Source organism: Hemiscyllium ocellatum, chromosome 44 (assembly GCF_020745735.1).
Source record: "Hemiscyllium ocellatum isolate sHemOce1 chromosome 44, sHemOce1.pat.X.cur, whole genome shotgun sequence".
In the NCBI taxonomy this organism is placed as follows: Eukaryota; Metazoa; Chordata; class Chondrichthyes; order Orectolobiformes; family Hemiscylliidae; genus Hemiscyllium; species Hemiscyllium ocellatum.
This window is the reverse complement of record NC_083444.1, coordinates 32264352-32281918: the sequence shown is the minus strand read 5'-3', so window position 1 is coordinate 32281918 and position 17567 is coordinate 32264352. Positions and strand designations below refer to the sequence as shown.

Below are 17567 nucleotides of genomic sequence, written 5' to 3'. Positions count from 1 at the left end.
AATAAGGTCACCCCTCACACTGCAATGCCAGTGGAAGTGGAGCCAGTATCGCTCCCTGTGGGCCACCGCTGGTCACAGGCCTCCAGTCTGAAAAACAATAATCCACCATCTTCTGCCATAAAACCAATTATGTATTCAGTTGGCAAGTCCACCCTGCATCCTATGTGATCTAACTTTACCAATTAGTCAATCATGCAGAGCCTCATCGAAGGCTTTACTGAAGACCAAGCAAACAACATATAACACTCTGTCCTCATCAATCATTTTAGTTACTTCCAAAAACAAACCCAATCAAATGTGAGACATGATTTTGCTCACACTAAATCAGACTGACTATCTCTAATCAATCCTTTCCTCTCCAACCTCTGTAAATCCTATCTTTCAGGATCATCTCTAAAACCCTATCCACCACCGAGGTCAGACTCACAGGTCGATAGTTCTCAGGCTTCTCCCCACATCCCTTCTTAAACAATGACATATTAGCCACAACCCAATCCTCCAGTTCTTTCCCCATGGTTTATAGATGATAAAAATATTCTGCTCGGGGCTGTATAATTTTCTCTCTAACTTCCCACAACGTCCTGGGACACACTTGATCAGGTTTATCTATCTTTATGATTTTTTAAGATCTCCAGCACTTACTCTTCTGGACTGTGAACTGTTTCCAAAACATCAATATTTATATCCCTGATTTCTCCAGCCTCCATTTCTTTCCCAACAATAAATATGGATGCAAAATATTTTTATATCCCTCCCATCCCTTGAGGTTCAACACAAAGACAACCTCGTTGGTCTTTAAGGGGTTCTAACCTCTCTCCGTCACTCAATGTATTTATAGAATCTCTTTGGATTATCTTTAACCTTACCTGCCAAGGCTATCTCCTGTCCCCTTTTTGCCTTCCTCATTTCCTTCTGAAGAATGCCCCTACACTCTTCAAGACATTCAGTTGATCCCAATTGTCTCTCTAATAGATGGTTATTTTTTATTCTTGACTTGAACTTCGACATCTTTATTCATCCAGTATTCCCCAATCTTACCAGCCTTGCCTTTTACTCTAAAAGGAACAGATTGCTTCTGAACTATTGTTATCACACTTTGGAAGGCCTCCCACTTGTCAGTCATCCTTTTACTTGCGATCATTCTGCTTCAATCAACTTTTGAAAGTTTTTCTTTCATACCCTTTCATACCCATTTGCCTCACTCCAATTAAGAACATTAACGTTTATCCTTTTACACAACTATTTTAAAGTTACTGGCATTACGATCACTGGTCCAAAAGTGATCCCTGACTCACACTTCAGTCACTTGCCCTCCCTTATTTCCCAAGAGAAGGTCAAGTTTTGATCCGCCTCGCGAAGGAAGATCATATATTTATAGCAAAAATTTTCTTGTAATTGAACAAGTTCTTCACCATCAAAAATTTTAACACCAAGGCAGTCTGAGTCAATGTTTAGAAAATTAAAATCCCCTACTATTACAAACTTATTATTCTTCCATATATTTGCGATCTCTCTACATATCTGCTTCTCAATTTCCCTCTGACTATTGGGGAGCCGGTATAAAACCCCAGCAAGGTAATCATCCCTTTCTTATTTCTAATTCGAACCCATATATTTTCACTAAATGATCCCTCAGAAATACCATCTCTAATTACAGGAGTAATATTTTCCTTAATCAAAAATGCCAGCCCTTCCCCTGTCTTGCCTCTTTCTGTCCTTCCTGTACCATCTCAAAGCCAGAACACTGAGCTGCCAGTCTTTTCCATTCGGCAGAAATGGGTACTGCAGATGCTGGAGATTAGAGTCAAAGTCAGAGTGGTGCTAGAAAAGAACAGCAGGTCAGGCAGAACCAAGGAGCGGGAAAATCGATTTTCCTGCTCCTCAGCTGCTGCCTGACTTGCTGTGCTTTTCCAGCACCACTGTAGTCTTTTCCATTCCGCAGCCATGTTTCTGTAATAGCAATGACATCCCAGGCCCATGTTCCCTTACATGCCTTGGGTTCATTTACCTTATCCATGAGACCTCTTGTATTGAAATAAATGCAGTTTAAGTGTTCAGTGTTCCTTTGTTCTCTGACTTGTTCTTGTTTGTCATTTCTCAATAATTTGCTGTTTTCTGATTCAGAATCAATGTCATCTTTCTTTCTATTTTCACCGTTGTTCAGAAAGCCCCCACCTCACCCCTCCCAAATCTTACAATCTCCCAAAATAGAGCGAGCAAATCTCCCCACCAGGATATTGGTCTAGTTCAGGTGAAACCCATCCTTTTGAACAGATCCTTTCTGTCCCAGAAGAGATCCCAATGCTCCAAGAAAGTGACTCCCTGCACAGTGCAGCACCTCGTCAACCATTGACTTATCTGCCCTGCCCTTTTATTCCTTCCCTCATTAGAACTTGGCACCAGAAGTAAACCAGAGATTACGACTTTTCATATTCTCTCCTCAACTTATTACATGCACTTTGTAAAGCTTTAACCTTTTCTCTAACTATGTCATTCCTATCAATGTCTACAATAATTTCCAGCTTCTCACTCTCCCCTTTGACAATCTGCTTCAAACATTTTGAGACGTCCTTCACCCTGGCACCAGAAAAGCAACATACTATCCTCGATTCACACTCACTATCGCAGAATCTCCTGTCTGTGCCCCTCACAGGAGAGTTCTCAAAAAATATGATTCTGTGAAATCCTAATAAATCTGTTTAACGTAAAATTCATTGTTAGTGCCCAAGATCTGATGACCACTTACCAAAATTGGAATATCTGTTTGAGAGGAATAACCACAGGAGACTTCGAAACCACCTTCAAACCTTTCCTGACAGTTATCGATCTGAATGATCTTGTTGTGTACTCACTTCACTAAATCTATTTGTCATCGCATTCAATATCTCTTGCAGGCCATCAGTAAAATTCATCCTACAGAGAAGGAGTTTTCATGAGCACGTTATATACTAAATTAAACAATGAGATTTACTATGAAGCATGCAAAAAAATTCAACATAAATATTAAAAAGAAATCAAACACTTAACTGAACAAATGAAAAAAGCAATCCAACATTCAGCTTTCACTGTCCGGATACAAAAACCTCTCCCGAGGCATCCCTATACAGGCGTCTCCACAAGCTCCGTGTATAAACAATCTGTCCTTCCTCATGTATTTTTTAACTTAATATGTTTTCCTCAAATCTCACCCACCACTGACCGCAGGCTCACCAGTCTATAGTTTCCTGGCTTTTCCTTACCACCTATTTTAAATAATGGCACCATGTCAGGAAGGGACTTTTCCCCTTTCTCCTTCCTTTCTCCTCCTCTCCATCTCCATTTTTGGTGATAGGGTCAACATGGGCATCTACTTCATACTGACTGACTCCCACAGTTACCTGGTCTACACCTCCTCCAAACCCCGCACTCCTTTAAAAATGTTTCCTTATTTCCAATTACTCTGCCTCTGCCACATCTGCTCCCAGGAGGACCAATTCCACCATCGAACATCCCTGATAGCCTCCTTCTTCTAGGACCGCAGATTCCCCTCACACATGGTCGATGATCTCCTCTAGTGCATCACCTCCACTTCCCGCACCTCCACCCTTGAAGCCCACCTCTCCAATCACAACAAGGAGAGAACACCCCAGTTCTCACCTTCTTCTCCACCACCCTTCAGATAAAACAAGTCACCCACTGCCATTTCTGCCCCCTACAAACAGACCCCACTACCAGGAATATAGTTCCCTCCCCACTCCTATCAGTGTTCTGCAGAGACCATTCCCTCCACGAATCCCTTGTTAGGGCCACACACCCCACCAAGCCCCCCTCCACTCCTGGTACCTTCCCCTGCCATGTCAAGAGGTGCAAACCTACCCCCACACCATCTGCTCACTTCCATCCAAGGCCCCAGAGGATCCTTGCACATCTGGCAGAGATTTACCTGTGCTTCCACACACACCATCTACTCTGTCTGTTGCTCTTGGTGTGGTCTCCTCTACATTGGGGACACAGGACACCTATTTGCGAAACGTTGCAGAGAACATTGTTAGATTAGATTAATGACAGTGTGGAAACAGGCCCTTCAGCCTAACAAGGCCACACCGACCCTCCAAAGTGTAACCCACCCAGACCCCGTTTCTTCAAAGACTCTGTCTGTCCTCAGTTTCCTTCTGGCACAGTCACTAAACAGCCCCACCAGTCTGTGGCTGAACACTTTAACACTCCCTCCCATTCCACCAAGGACATTCAAGTCCTGGGCCTCCTCCACCGCCAAACTTTGACCACCTGATGCCTGGAGGAAGAACGCCTCATCATTCACCTTGGAACCCTCTAACAACACGGGATCGATGTAGATTTCACCAGTTTCCTCATTTCCCTTCCCTCCACCTTATCTCAGAACCAACCATCCAACTCAGCACAGCCCTCTTGAACTGTCCTACCTGTCCATCTTCCTTCCCACCTTTCTGCTTCACCCTCCTTTCTGACCTGTCATCATCACCCCCACCTCCATCTACCTATTACATTCCCAGCTACCTTCCCCGCAAGCCCAGCCCCCTTCCATTTATCTATCAGCCCCCTTGGGCCACCCATCCATTCCTGATGAAGAGCTTATGCTTGAAGCATCGTCTGTCCTGCTCCGCGGATGCTGCCAGACTGGCTGTGCTTTTCCAGCACTATGATTTTAAATTCTGATCTCCGGCATCTGCAATCCTCACTTTCTCCAAGAGCATGACTCTGCACAGCAGCATGTCCAAATGCATACATCATCACCACCATTGACAAGTGGAAGGGGGAAGGAGAGGTCTGTCTCTCTGTTACTGACCCAAGGGAGAGCAGACTGACCCTACTGTGTCTCTGTCACTGACCCAGGGGAGAGCAGACTGACCCCACTGTGTCTCTGTCACTGACCCAGGGGAGAGCAGACTGACCTCACTGTCATGTCCAGTGCACATGTAGGAGACACGTCACGTGCACAAAGATTTTGTTTCAGAGGTAGGGTCCATCACACTAACAGCCAGAGGACATTTCCCTGTGTCTCCCCACTGAAACTGAGCAGGAACAGAACTACTGTAAATCCAATGAATTGGTCACGTGACTCCAGGTCCGTTTGTTGAAACAGGATTCTTTAAAACTGAGAGTAACTGACAATGCGAGAGTTAATGATGACCGATGGCCATTCTGTAGAAGAGTATTGTTACCATGCTCTGATCCTTCTGCTAAAATAAGTAGGGCATTGGCTTTCCTCGCGCCGGCAGCCCGTTTCAAAGCCAAGGAGAAACCTGATGTGCTGGTGTCAAAGTGCACCACAGATTCCTAACGTAGTCTCTCCATCAAATGAACGCCAAAGTAGTCTCTGAAGGGGCCTCATTTGGAAGCTGTCTGCCATTTTTCAATTTCGAAATTCAGCATCCGAAAACCTGAATCATGTTTTGGAGTAGTTTTCATGTCAGTGGCTCACTCCATCAGCAACAGCAATGGATGAATTTGCAGTCTCAGATGAAGCTCTGGACTTGTCCTATCATAGAGTCACTAATATTAACGTGTGCCCCCGAAATCTAAGCCATGTTGGAACTGAAACTGAGGAAACGACAGAAAGGCTACCGAACGACATTGTATCCATTTTGTTTTCTTGACATCACAGAGGAGCAGAAAAAGGAAAGTAACACAGCGAGGTACGTGTAGCTCTGCTGAAACTCCTTCTTTCTGATTCAGTCAGCAGCGGGAGACGTGAAGGTGACTCAGGCGGGAGAGCTTTTCATATGGAGAACAAAGAGCAGTCGCGTACAGTTAGCACCTCTTTGACATCTCGTGGGGGTGGGGGCGCTGCCTTTTGAATTCTGTCATGATGTTCAGAAACTGTGTTTTGTGCATCTCTAATAAGCACCATGGAATTTAGTGAACTTTACTGAGTCATTTCTCATCGATTCCCACACAGGTTTCCAACTCAGCTGGCAGCCATGGGGCTCATGTCCAGGTGTGGACAGCTCTGCAGCAAATTGCACAGTTAAGGTACAAGAGAAGGAAACTGGCAACTCGTACCGGCCTGGGGGTTTGGACAGACTCACAATGTGATCTGTTCCTTCTCGGATTTGAATGGTAACTCAGCTTTTCAGCTGGAGACCATTCTTTGGGACTCTTTACTGCAAAACAGTCGTGGTAAGTGTAACTACGCTGCACAGTATAATCTGACACACGGCCTGCGCAGTTTTGTACATTTTTCCTGTAGTCCGATGTTTTTTCATGTTACGTGTAGTCGCGAAAGTTGTTCTGTTATGAGCAATGGGCGAAATCATTTACCAAAAGAAGAATCTAAATTCCAGTACTGTCGTACAGCTCACAGTTTCTGTATCGAATCGTAAGTGAATGTACTTTCTCTCAGACACATTACATTTGTCACTCAAACGAGTATCAGAAGGTAGAATAAGTTTCCCATTGATTTTTGTTTGGATTGTAGGGCTATCATGACCTGTTGTAAAATTGATATTGTATCTCGGTGTACAATGCGAGAAGGCAGGGACCGTGGAACCATTTCCCTGTGACTTTGCTTCGGTTGCTTTGGAAGAGCACCATTGAAAATGTATGAAAATTCATGACTGCTGCGTCTGGGCTATGGTCGAACGGTCTAAGCCGCTGGGTTTACATGCCAATTAAGCTGGTCAACAAACAGCTCTCCTGAACAGGAAGGTGAAGCATGAAACAGCTGCAAATCCCAATGTTGAACGACTCTGAGGAGCAGCAGCTGAAAGAACCAGCAGCTTTTCGGGTTTCTGTAGTGTAGTGGTTATCACATTCGCCTCATACGCGAAAGGTCCCTGGTCCAAAACTGGGCAGAAACAGCCTGGTTCTGTATGGCAGTTTCCCGGGTTGGCGCGCGCGCGCTGCGTTTTCTTACTTACTGCTTTCACAAGTAAACCTATCTGCGAATTTGCAGACGCTTATCCGTTGCAAAGATGAAAAGGACTTCAGTTCCACTTCATTACAGTGCGAAACGTTGTATAGTCTTTTCTCCTCCCTGGTCCTGAATGTGCGTCGATGTACACATCACCGATGGCCATTCTGTAGAAGAGTATTGTTACCATGCTCTGATCCTTCTGCTAAAATAAGTAGGGCATTGGCTTTCCTCGCGCCAGCAGCCCGTTTCAAAGCCAAGGAGAAACCTGATGTGCTGGTGTCAAAGTGCACCACAGATTCCTAACGTAGTCTCTCCGTCAATTGAACGCCAAAGCAGTCTCTGAAGGACCCTCATTTGGAAGCTGTCTGCTATTTATCGAAGTGCGAAAATCAGCATCCGAAAACCTGAATCATGTTTTGGAGCAGTTTCAAGTCCTCATGAATGTCAAATTAAACAAAGGACTTACACCTATAAATGACTTGCAAGCATTTGAAAATATGAAGATCAAAAGGCTCTATTGAGTGGATACAGCATTTTTTTTAAAAAGAGGAATCTCTCTCGCCAGGAATAATGCACATATTGGGAGAGGCTGTGATCTGGAATGGTGGTGTTTGTTATAGCACTGGGAGAGGCTGTGATCTGGAATGGTGGTGTTTATTATAGCACAGGGAGAGGCTGTGATCTGGAATGGTGGTGTTTGTTATAGCACAGGGAGAGGCTGTGATCTGGAATGGTGGTGTTTATTATAGCACAGGGAGAGGCTGTGATCTGGAATGGTGGTGTTTGTTATAGCACTGGGAGATGCTGTGATCTGGAATGGTGGTGTTTGTTATAGCACAGGGAGAGGCTGTGATCTGGAATGGTGGTGATTGTTATAGCATGGGAGAGGCTGTGATCTGGAATGGTGGTGTTTGTTATAGCACTGGGAGATGCTGTGATCTGGAATGGTGGTGTTTGCTATAGCACTGGGAGATGCTGTGATCTGGAATGGTGGTGTTTGTTATAGCACTGGGAGATGCTGTGATCTGGAATGGTGGTGTTTGTTATAGCACTGGGAGATACTGTGATCTTGAATGGTGGTGTTTGTTATTGCACTGGGAGATGTTTTCAAGAGGAAGTTCCTGCAGAACTCTTACACAAATTGCTTGCTCTCCCGAAATTCCTTTAACATTACTTTTTGTTAAAAAAAGTTATTTTCTAATGATATAACTGCAGTATATGTCGATATTTTTCAATTTTCGCACAAGTTTGCAGGACACTATGGCCTGTTCTTTTTTTGAGAAATGGGATGAGGGGAGGTGGGCCATGCAATAGCATTGGCAAGCAAAGAGTTAAACAGTCTACCCTCATTGCTGAGAAGTGAACAACTGAAGACCTGACCATTGAAGGGCAGGAAATATTGAATTAAAGACTGTGTTAATGCATGGTCAATTATTCACTGGCAAATAACTGGGAAGTGGGAGAAATGTAAAATGAGAGGGAGGGAGTCTGGCACCTTCCCATTGCTAAGCCATGCTGACACAGACCAGTTCACTTTGACATCTTGACTCTCCATGATATCTCAGGCCTGCCTCCCTCATTTCCCTGATTGCCCCCACCTTTGCAGTCTCAGCGATGGTCAGTATGATTAGTAGGGCTCACTAATGTGCTGATCTGTCCTCCCTCTTACTGGACTAGCGGATCTTGAAACTAAGCCGCACCATCAACTGATGAGTAACCCTGGCAAGAATCTCCTCATTGGTCACTGCTGGCAACATACCATCCTTGGCATAGGCCAAAGCCTCCAGGTTTCAGTCCCTGCATCAGGTCTGCCGCATTAACTGCAAGCTTCCACCTAAAATGTCTTTTTAGCACACTAACGACAGAGCAAAGATTATATGCCAGTCAATAATTTCTTTAATGTGAATGAACAAACTGTGGAAGTTGACAATCTGAAAGAAATGCAGAGGTTGCTGGAGAAACTCAACATATTTTGCAGTATCTGCAGAGAGAAAGCAGAATTCACGTTGAGCCTTGACCCTTCAGAGAGATCTGAAGTTCTGAACATGAGTCATTCAACTAAAAACATTAACTCTGCTTTCTCTCCACAGATACAGCCAGATCTGCTGGCTTTTAGTAGACAGTCACACCTTGTATTCAGCTTACTTTTCAATGACCTCCTCCGTTTGTGGAGAACCAGGATCGCCAGCTCCCTTGCACTTTCAGCAGTTGACATTTTCAGAGCTTCAAATGGTTATCAAGTGCTATTAAGTCAATTTAAGCAAACATTTACGTTCAGAATAAAAACATTTTTGTAAACTTGAATAGGAGTGTTGGGAGTTCAAGCCACTGACAGTCAGGCTGGAACATGGAAATGAAGGATGTGACAAACCCATTTCTTCAATACGTTAACACGTGTTGCATTGTCAAGAAAAGTCTCAGATAAAGAGCTAAGGGCAATTATAGAACAGCAACTAACTGTCCAATTTCGCCAGTGAAGAGCTTTGGGTACTGGTTCTAATACAGGATTGACTTCTCATCAATGGGTATTGGCTCAGTAATTGCAAACATTAATGGTGGCACAGAAAGGTTTGCCACTCTGTTATCGTTCCAATTACACCATTACCTATTTAGATTGGGGCATTTCTTTCTTGGGATAGTGACCCAGCAGCAGCTTCTTGATCAGGCCACATCAGCTGCACAGAACATAGAAAACATAGAACATAGAAAAATACAGCGCAGTACAGGCCCTTTGGCCCTCGATGTTACGCCGACCAAAGACTACCTAACCGACACTAGCCCAATAACCTCCATATGCTTATCCAATGCCCGTTTAAATGATCATAAAGAGGGAGAGTCCACCACTGCTACTGGCAGGGCATTCCATGAACTCACAACCCGCTGAGTAAAGAATCTACCCTTAATTTAAAGCTGTGTCCCCTAGTAACAGCTGACTCCATTAGCGGAAAAAAGTTCTCGCTGTCAACCCTATCTAAACCCCTAATCATCTTGTACACCTCTATCAAATCTCCCCTAAACCTTCTTTTCTCCAATGAGAACAGCCCCAAGTGCCTCAGCCTTTCCTCATACGATCTTCCTACCATGCCAGGCAACATCCTGGTAAACCTCCTCTGCACCCGTTCCAGTGCCTCCACATCCTTCCTATAGTATGGCGACAATACTCCAGGTGAGGCCGCACCAGAGGCTTATACAACTTCAACGGGACCTCAGGACTCCGGAACTCAATTCCTCTACCAATAAAGCCCAGTACACCATATGCCTTCTTCACAGCACTATTTACCTGGGTGGCAACTTTCAGAGATCTGTGTACATGGACACCAAGATTCCTCTGCTCATCCACACTACCAAGTAGCCTACCATTAGCCCAGTAATTCATCTTCTTGTTACTCCTACCAAAGTGAATGACTTCACACTTAGCTACATTGAACTCCATTTGCCACCTTTCTGCCAGCTCTGCAACTTATCTATATCCCGCTGTAACCTGCCACATCCTTCTTCGCTGTCCACAACTCCACCGACTTTCGTGTCATCCACAAACTTGCTCACCCAGCTTTCAAGCCCCTCCTCTCGGTCATTTATAAAAATGACAAACAGCAATGGCCCCAAACCAGATCCTTGTGGAACACCGCTAGTAACAGCACTCCAAGATGAACCTATACCATCAACTACTACCCTCTGTCTCCTTCCAGCCAGCCAATTCCTAATTCAAACCTCTAATTCACCGGCAATGCCATACCTCCATAGTTTTTGCATTAGCCTACCATGGGGTACCTTATCGAACGCCTTGCTAAAATCCATATACACCACATCTACTGCTTTACCCTCGTCCACTTCCTTGGTCACCTTTGGAAAGAACTCAATAAGGTGTGTGAGGCACGACCTGCCCTTCACAAAACCATGCTGACTATCCTTGATCACGTTATTCCTATCCAGGTGTTCATAAATCCTATCCCTTACAATTCTCTCTAAGACTTTGCCCACAACAGAAGTGAGACTCACTGGCCTATAGTTACTAGGGCTATCCCTTCTTGAACAAGGGGACCACATTCGCTATCCTCCAGTCTTCTGGCACTATTCCCGTAGACAACGACATAAAAATCAAGGCCAATGGCTTCGCTATCTCCTCCCTAGCTTCCCAGAGGATCCTAGGATAAATGCCATCAGGCCCAGGGGACTTATATATTTTCATCCGTTCCAGTATTCCCCAGACCTCTTCCCTACATACCTCAAGGCCATCCATTCTAATCATTTGTGACTCAATATTCACATCAGCAACAATGTCCTGTTCCTGAGTGACTACTGACGAAAAGTATTGATTTAGTGTCTCTCCAATCTCCTCCGCCTCCACGCACAACTTCCCACTACTATCCTTGACTGGACCGATACCTACCCTAGTCATCCTTTTATTCCTGACATACCTATAGAAAGCCTTTGGTTTTTCCCTAATTCTTCCAACTAAGGACTTTTCATGTCCCCTTCTCGCTGCTCTTAGCTCTCTCTTCAGATCCTTCCTGGCTACCTTATAACTCTCAATCGCCCCAACTGAACCTTCATGCCTCATCTTTACATAGGCCGCCCTCTTCCTTTTCACAAGGGATTCCAATTCCTTATTAAACCACGGCTCCCTCACAAGACCCTTTACTCCCTGCCTGACTGTTACATACTTATCAAGGACACCCATTAGCTGTTCCTTGAACAATCTCCACATATCTTTTGTGTTCTTCTCTTGAAGCCTATTTTTCCAATCCACGCATCCTAAGTCATGCCTCACCGCATCATAATTTCCCTGCCCTGCAGTGTACACTTATCCCTCTCCATCACTAGAGTAAAAGTCACCGAGTTGTGGTCACTGTCCCCTAAGTGCTCACCTACCTCCAAGTCTAACACCTGGCCTGGTTCATTACCTAGAACCAAATCCAGTATAGCCTCACCTCTTGTTGGCCTGTCTACATATTGTGTCAGGAAACCCTCCTGCACACATTGGACAAATACCAACCCATCTAACGAACTCGAGCTATAGCTTTCCCAGTCAATATCTGGGAAGTTAAAGTCCCCCATAACAACCACCCTGCTATTTTCACTCTTCTCCTGAATCATCCTCACAATACTTTCCTCTACTTCTCTCGGACTATTAGGAGGCCTGTAGAAAACTCCTAACAGGGTGACCTCACCTTTCCTATTTCTAAGCTCAGCCCAAACTACCTCAGATGGCAAGTCTTCCTCCATCATCCTTTCCACCGCTGTAATACTATCCTTGACAAGCAATGCCACACCTCCCTCTCTTTTACCCCTATCTCTGACCCTACTAAAACATTTAATCCCTGGAACCTGCAACAGCCATTCCTGTCCCTGTTCTACCTACGTCTCTGTAATGGCCACAACATCGAAGTCCCAGGTACCAACCCACTCTGCAATTTCACCTACCTTATTTCGTATACTTCTCGCATTGAAGTATACACACTTCAAGCCACCTTCCTGTTTACAGGCACCCTCCTTCGAGATCGATGCCTTGTTCCTAACCTCCCTACACTCAAGGTCCTGTACCCTAAAGCTACAGTCCACGTTCCCATGCCCCTGCAGAGTTAGTTTAAACCCTCCCAAAGAGCACTAGCAAACCTCACCCCAAGGATACTGGTGCCCCTCAGGTTCAGGTGTAGACCATCCTGTTTATAGAGGTCCCACCTTCCCCAGAAAGAACCCCAGTTGTCCAGAAACCGGATTCCCTCCCTCCTGCACAATCCCTATAGCCACGCATTTAACTGTTCTGTCTCCCTGTTCCTCGACTCTCCATCACGCGGCACGGGTAACAAACCAGAGACAACAACTCTGTTCGTTCTAGCTCAGCTTCCAACCTAGCTCCCTGAAAGCCTGCCTCACATCCTCACCCCTCTCCCTACCTATGTCGTTGGTGCCAACGTGGACCACGATCTGGGGCGGCTCCCCCTCCCCTTTAAGGACCCGTTAAACACGATCAGAGACATCACGTACCCTTGCACCTGGGAGGCAACATATCAATCGTGCGTCTCTGTCGCCCCCGCAAAACCGCCTATCTGTGCCCCTCACTATTGAGTTCCCAAAAACTATCGCTCTACCTTTCTTCACCCTTCCCTTCTGAGCAACGGGGACAGGCTCCGTGCCAGAGGCCTGAATCTCGTTGCTTACCCCTGGTAAGTCATCCCCCCCACAAGTATCCAAAACGGTATACTTGTTCTTGAGGGGAATGACTGCAGGGGTTCCCTGCACTGGCTGCTTCCTCCCAGTCCCCCTACTGTCACCCATCTGGCTATAACTTTCGGAGTAACTACTTCCCTAAAGCTCTGATCTATGACCACCTCTGCCACCCGAATGATCCGCAGTTCATCCAACTCCAGCTCCAGTTCCCTAACACGGTCTTGGAGGAGCTGGAAATGGGTGCACTTTTTGCAAGTGTAATCAGCAGGGACGCTAATGGCTTCCCTCACCTCATACATGTTGCAAGAGGAACATTGCACTGCCTTCGCTGCCATCCCTCTAAAAGGTAAACTTTAAAAACTAGATCTAAAGTAACAAACAAGCAAAACGCAGCACTTACCTGCTTACCACAACGGGTCTTATTATTAGGTTAGAGGAGGAGGACGGGGGGGGGTGGGGGGCGGAGGTTCTACCCCTGTAGTGCCTCGGGTTCCTCGCCTGCGCGCTTTTATAAGAAAAAGACCTTCCCAGGTAAGCTAGCGCGACACCAGCTTCCGGGTCCGCTAGGCGCTTAAAAAAGCTTTAAATTTTAGCCGTTAAAAAACAATAACTGGACTATACCCACGACTTAAAAAAAACACCACCAGACAGCCGTTACCTGCTCCGCCGAGACAGCATGTCAACATTAGTGGCGCCATCATTCACAGCAGCGCTGGCTCCAGCCCTCAGTCCAAACAGCAGGACTCCAGCACAATTCACAACATTATTACTGCAAAAGTCTTGTTTAAAAAAAAGCATCACAATCTAACTTCTAGGAAAAACACACACTTGGGAGGCAGAGCCGGCAGAATCCCTAATGTGCTAACTATGGCCTGGAATAGCGTATTTGACATTATTCCCGCATATATGCAGAAGGAAATGTCTACATAACTTCACAGGAATCGCTGGTTCTCCAGCAATAACCTTTATTCCAAATACAATATTATTCAGTAATTAAATGGTACTTTGGATCAAACTGACACTTTAATTTCTTCAGTTGTTCCTGACAGACTATAGGTTTCATTTCCATCGCAGTTTGGATTTTCACATTTAATATGCCTGCAATTGGCCATAATAGATAAATGGTTGTTATTTAAATGAGCATTTGCCTCCATCCCACAATTGTGTGCCAGTTGTTTGAGAGAATGAACATTCTGGATTCAGGACTGCAGCCTGCATTCAGCCGTTTATGTGAAACTGGCCTCACTCCAGATGGGTGACTGCTATAGATGGTGTATTTGTTCCTCAAAACATTTCAAGGATTTGAAGAACACTGTTGCTGTTGATAACAATTAGAGACAGAAATGGGATCTCAAGTTCTTGAATATAGTCATATTCAGAGTTTTGAAACTTAAACAACAAAAGGCAAGCAATCTTCCAATGAAGTTTCTTTGGTGTTCTCTCCTAATACAATATTTTTGAAAAAAAATTCTGCAGCCATCATAATGATACAGATAACAGAGAGACAGTGATGCAAACACTCTTGCCTGGAGTGATGTTCCCCGCACTGCTGTGTGATGTTTCCTGAAAAGTCCCGACGATATCTAACAGTAACTGCCAGCTCACCAGTAACTTCCTTTCTATTTTTTGTACTCTGAATGAAGCAAAACTTACTTTTTCATGATAGATTTTGGAGTGTAGAGTTTTCCATCGACCTTGTACTTTGGGCTGTCAGATGATCTGCAAATGGTCAGAAAAGTGCTATTCAGTCACTTTAAGCAAACACCCACATGCACAATAAAATCATTATATATGCGAAAAATTGAGGAAGTATTTCAAGCCATTGACAGCTGGTTTTGTAAAACCACTTCAAGACACAATTACAGTCGATGGTGATTTATTTCCCCAAAAGCTTCATTGGCTGTTTGCAAGCCAAGATAGTGAGGCTGGAGTGTGGAAGCAAAGAAAGGGAGATACGATGCAACAAATTCATTTCTTCAATGCTTTATAAATGTTGCAACGTCTCGAACTATCTCAACTAAAGAGCTCACGGCCCAAATAGAGAGCAGGCAACCAATTTTCCAATGTCTCCAATGAAGACCTTTGGTACTGTCTGTACATACAGATCTGAAATTTCCATGTCAGCTGGCATTTGCCAAGATTGCCATGAGACAGGCCAAGTGGAGGGGAGTTCAGGAGGAAAGCCCAACTCCCTTCTGCACCATGATATTATCTTATCAGTGAGGGGCAAATGAAGTCACCAACTGACAGCCAGTCATATCAGTCTGAGTTGGGAATAATAGAGCTCCTCAATTCCCACAGTGGGTTCTGGCTGGCAAATCTCGTAAGGACAGACTCAGCAATACCCATCACTAATGGCAGCAAAGAAAAGGTCGCTGCTCTGCCTTCACTCTGTTGATTCCTGATGAAGGGCTTTTGCCTGAAACGTCGATTTTCCTGCTCCTTGGATGTTGCCTGACCTGCTGGCTTTTCCAGCACCACTCTAATCTAGACTGTTGCTGTTAGCTCCTGGGATCATGCCATTTCAATAAGAGTTTGAGACCACGCAGCAACTTCTGTATTAGCTACTGTCAGTACCATGCCACCTTTGGTGCAGCCAATCGTCACGTTTGACTCCAACTCTCAGTTCAAGCAGCAGGGCTTCACGAGAATTCATAAAATCATGACTGCAAATGTCACTGTGTGAGAAAGAACACCACCTTCCAACTTCTGGATGTAATATATATTTTATGTGTTAAACTTACTGGGGTAACGAGGGCCTGGAATGAGGTTTGCTACATGGTTCCTGGATGCAGAAGGAAATATCCACATAACTTCACAGGAACTCTGTGTTCTCCAGTAACTGCCTTTGTGAATATATTATCAAATGAAATACGAATTATACAAAAAATCAAACATATTTTCTAGTTATTGCAAACAATCATGGAGAAATATTTTCCATATCCCTTGCAGTTTGGATTGTTAACCTTACCATTCCTGCAACTGGTAAAACAAGATAAATTAAGTCCTTAAGTTAGCATTTGCCTCCAGGTACTACTGAGTGCCAGCTGCCTGAATGGCTGAAGACTCTGGATTCAGTATTGAGTTCAGCTTGAGTTCATCTGCTTTTGTTAAACTTCTCACAATCCAGATGGATACTGAAATCAGTACTGATTTTGTTCTTAAACCCCTTTCGTAGTTTTGATGGGCACAATAGCTGGTGATAAGGGTGAGAGAGTGATGGGATACACATTTCTTGAATATATTCATTTTCAGAGACTAAAACGATCAGGGACAAGTAACCCAAATTTGAATTCTTAAAGGCAAGCAATTTTGAATCCAAGCTTCTTTGATGCTCTCTTCTAAAACTGTCTGATTTGAAAAAAACTCTCTGGCCCGAAGAATAATGTAGATAATAGAGAGGCATACTATGGTCGGGAATGGTATTCTCTGCATTGCTGTGGGATGTTTCCATGAGGAGTCCCTACATTATCTTACCATAACTGCTAGCCCACCAGCAATTTACTTTCACTTTCTTGTACTCGGAATGAAGCAACATCATGGTCACATTATGTATTAAACATCCTTTTTTGTGACTGCCTTAGATTTGGAAGGCACGGTTTGCCATCTGCAACGCAGTTTAGGCTGTAAAGTTTAAAAGGCCTGCAACTGAACAGACCAGTTTAGTCACTGAGATCAGCATTTGCCCCCATCTACAATTATTTACCAGCTGTTGGAATGGTTGAAGGATCTGGATTCAGTATTGCATGTCTTATTCAGCTGCTTTTGTTAAACTGCTCACACTGCAGAAGGATAACTTCATTAGTTGGTGATTTTTTGTGTCAAACTTACATAACTGGCTTGCAAGAAAGCAGAGCACAGGTAGGGGGCGAGGCAGAGAATGTCTGGGAGAAGGGATTTTTCCTTGCAGTATAGACCAGAGAGGTCAATGGGAGGTAAACCGTTCAGGGCCGGGCTGAGGAAGGGGAAACATTTCACTGAAGAGATTTGGATGCTTTCCAGCAATGGCTTTTCCAGCAACTCTGTTTTTCTTTCTGGTTTACACCATTTGCAGTTCTTTCAGGTTTTATTCGGATACTTTCTGTTGTTCTAGTTAAATCAGAGCTTCAATGTGTAAGAACAAAGCAAGCATTAGAGATGCAAATGTACTGCGATTGCTGTGGTCTGGTTTGCAAAGGTGTTTGTTGCACTGCTGTCATATGCTTTCAAGAGGAAGCCCCTGAACAATCTAAACAACAGCTCTCCATCAATATCCTTTCACGTCTTTGAATTCTGAATCAAGGATCATTTGTACACAAATTGGAGCAAACTTACTTTGTGATCACTGCAACTGTCCCTGGAGACATTAGGTTTCCAGGTTCTTCAGAATGTCCACTTCTGAAATCAGTCATGAAAAAAACACGAGGTCTTGTGTCCACAATTGGCTGATGGCTGGTATGAAATTGCTGGATACTCAGGGATTCAGGATCACATTCTTTGATCAACCCTTTTAGTGAAATAGATCAACTTCCAAAAGTAGGGG

At 44.4% G+C, this 17567-nt stretch overlaps 1 non-coding gene across 1 annotated transcript; it reads left to right on the top strand.

The window, feature by feature from the left end:
• The first annotated feature begins 6745 nt into the window (after positions 1–6745).
• On the top strand, positions 6746–6818 carry trnam-cau (transfer RNA methionine (anticodon CAU)). The gene has a single exon. It is a non-coding gene; the product is annotated as a tRNA-Met (tRNA).
• Positions 6819–17567: the final 10749 nt, after the last annotated feature.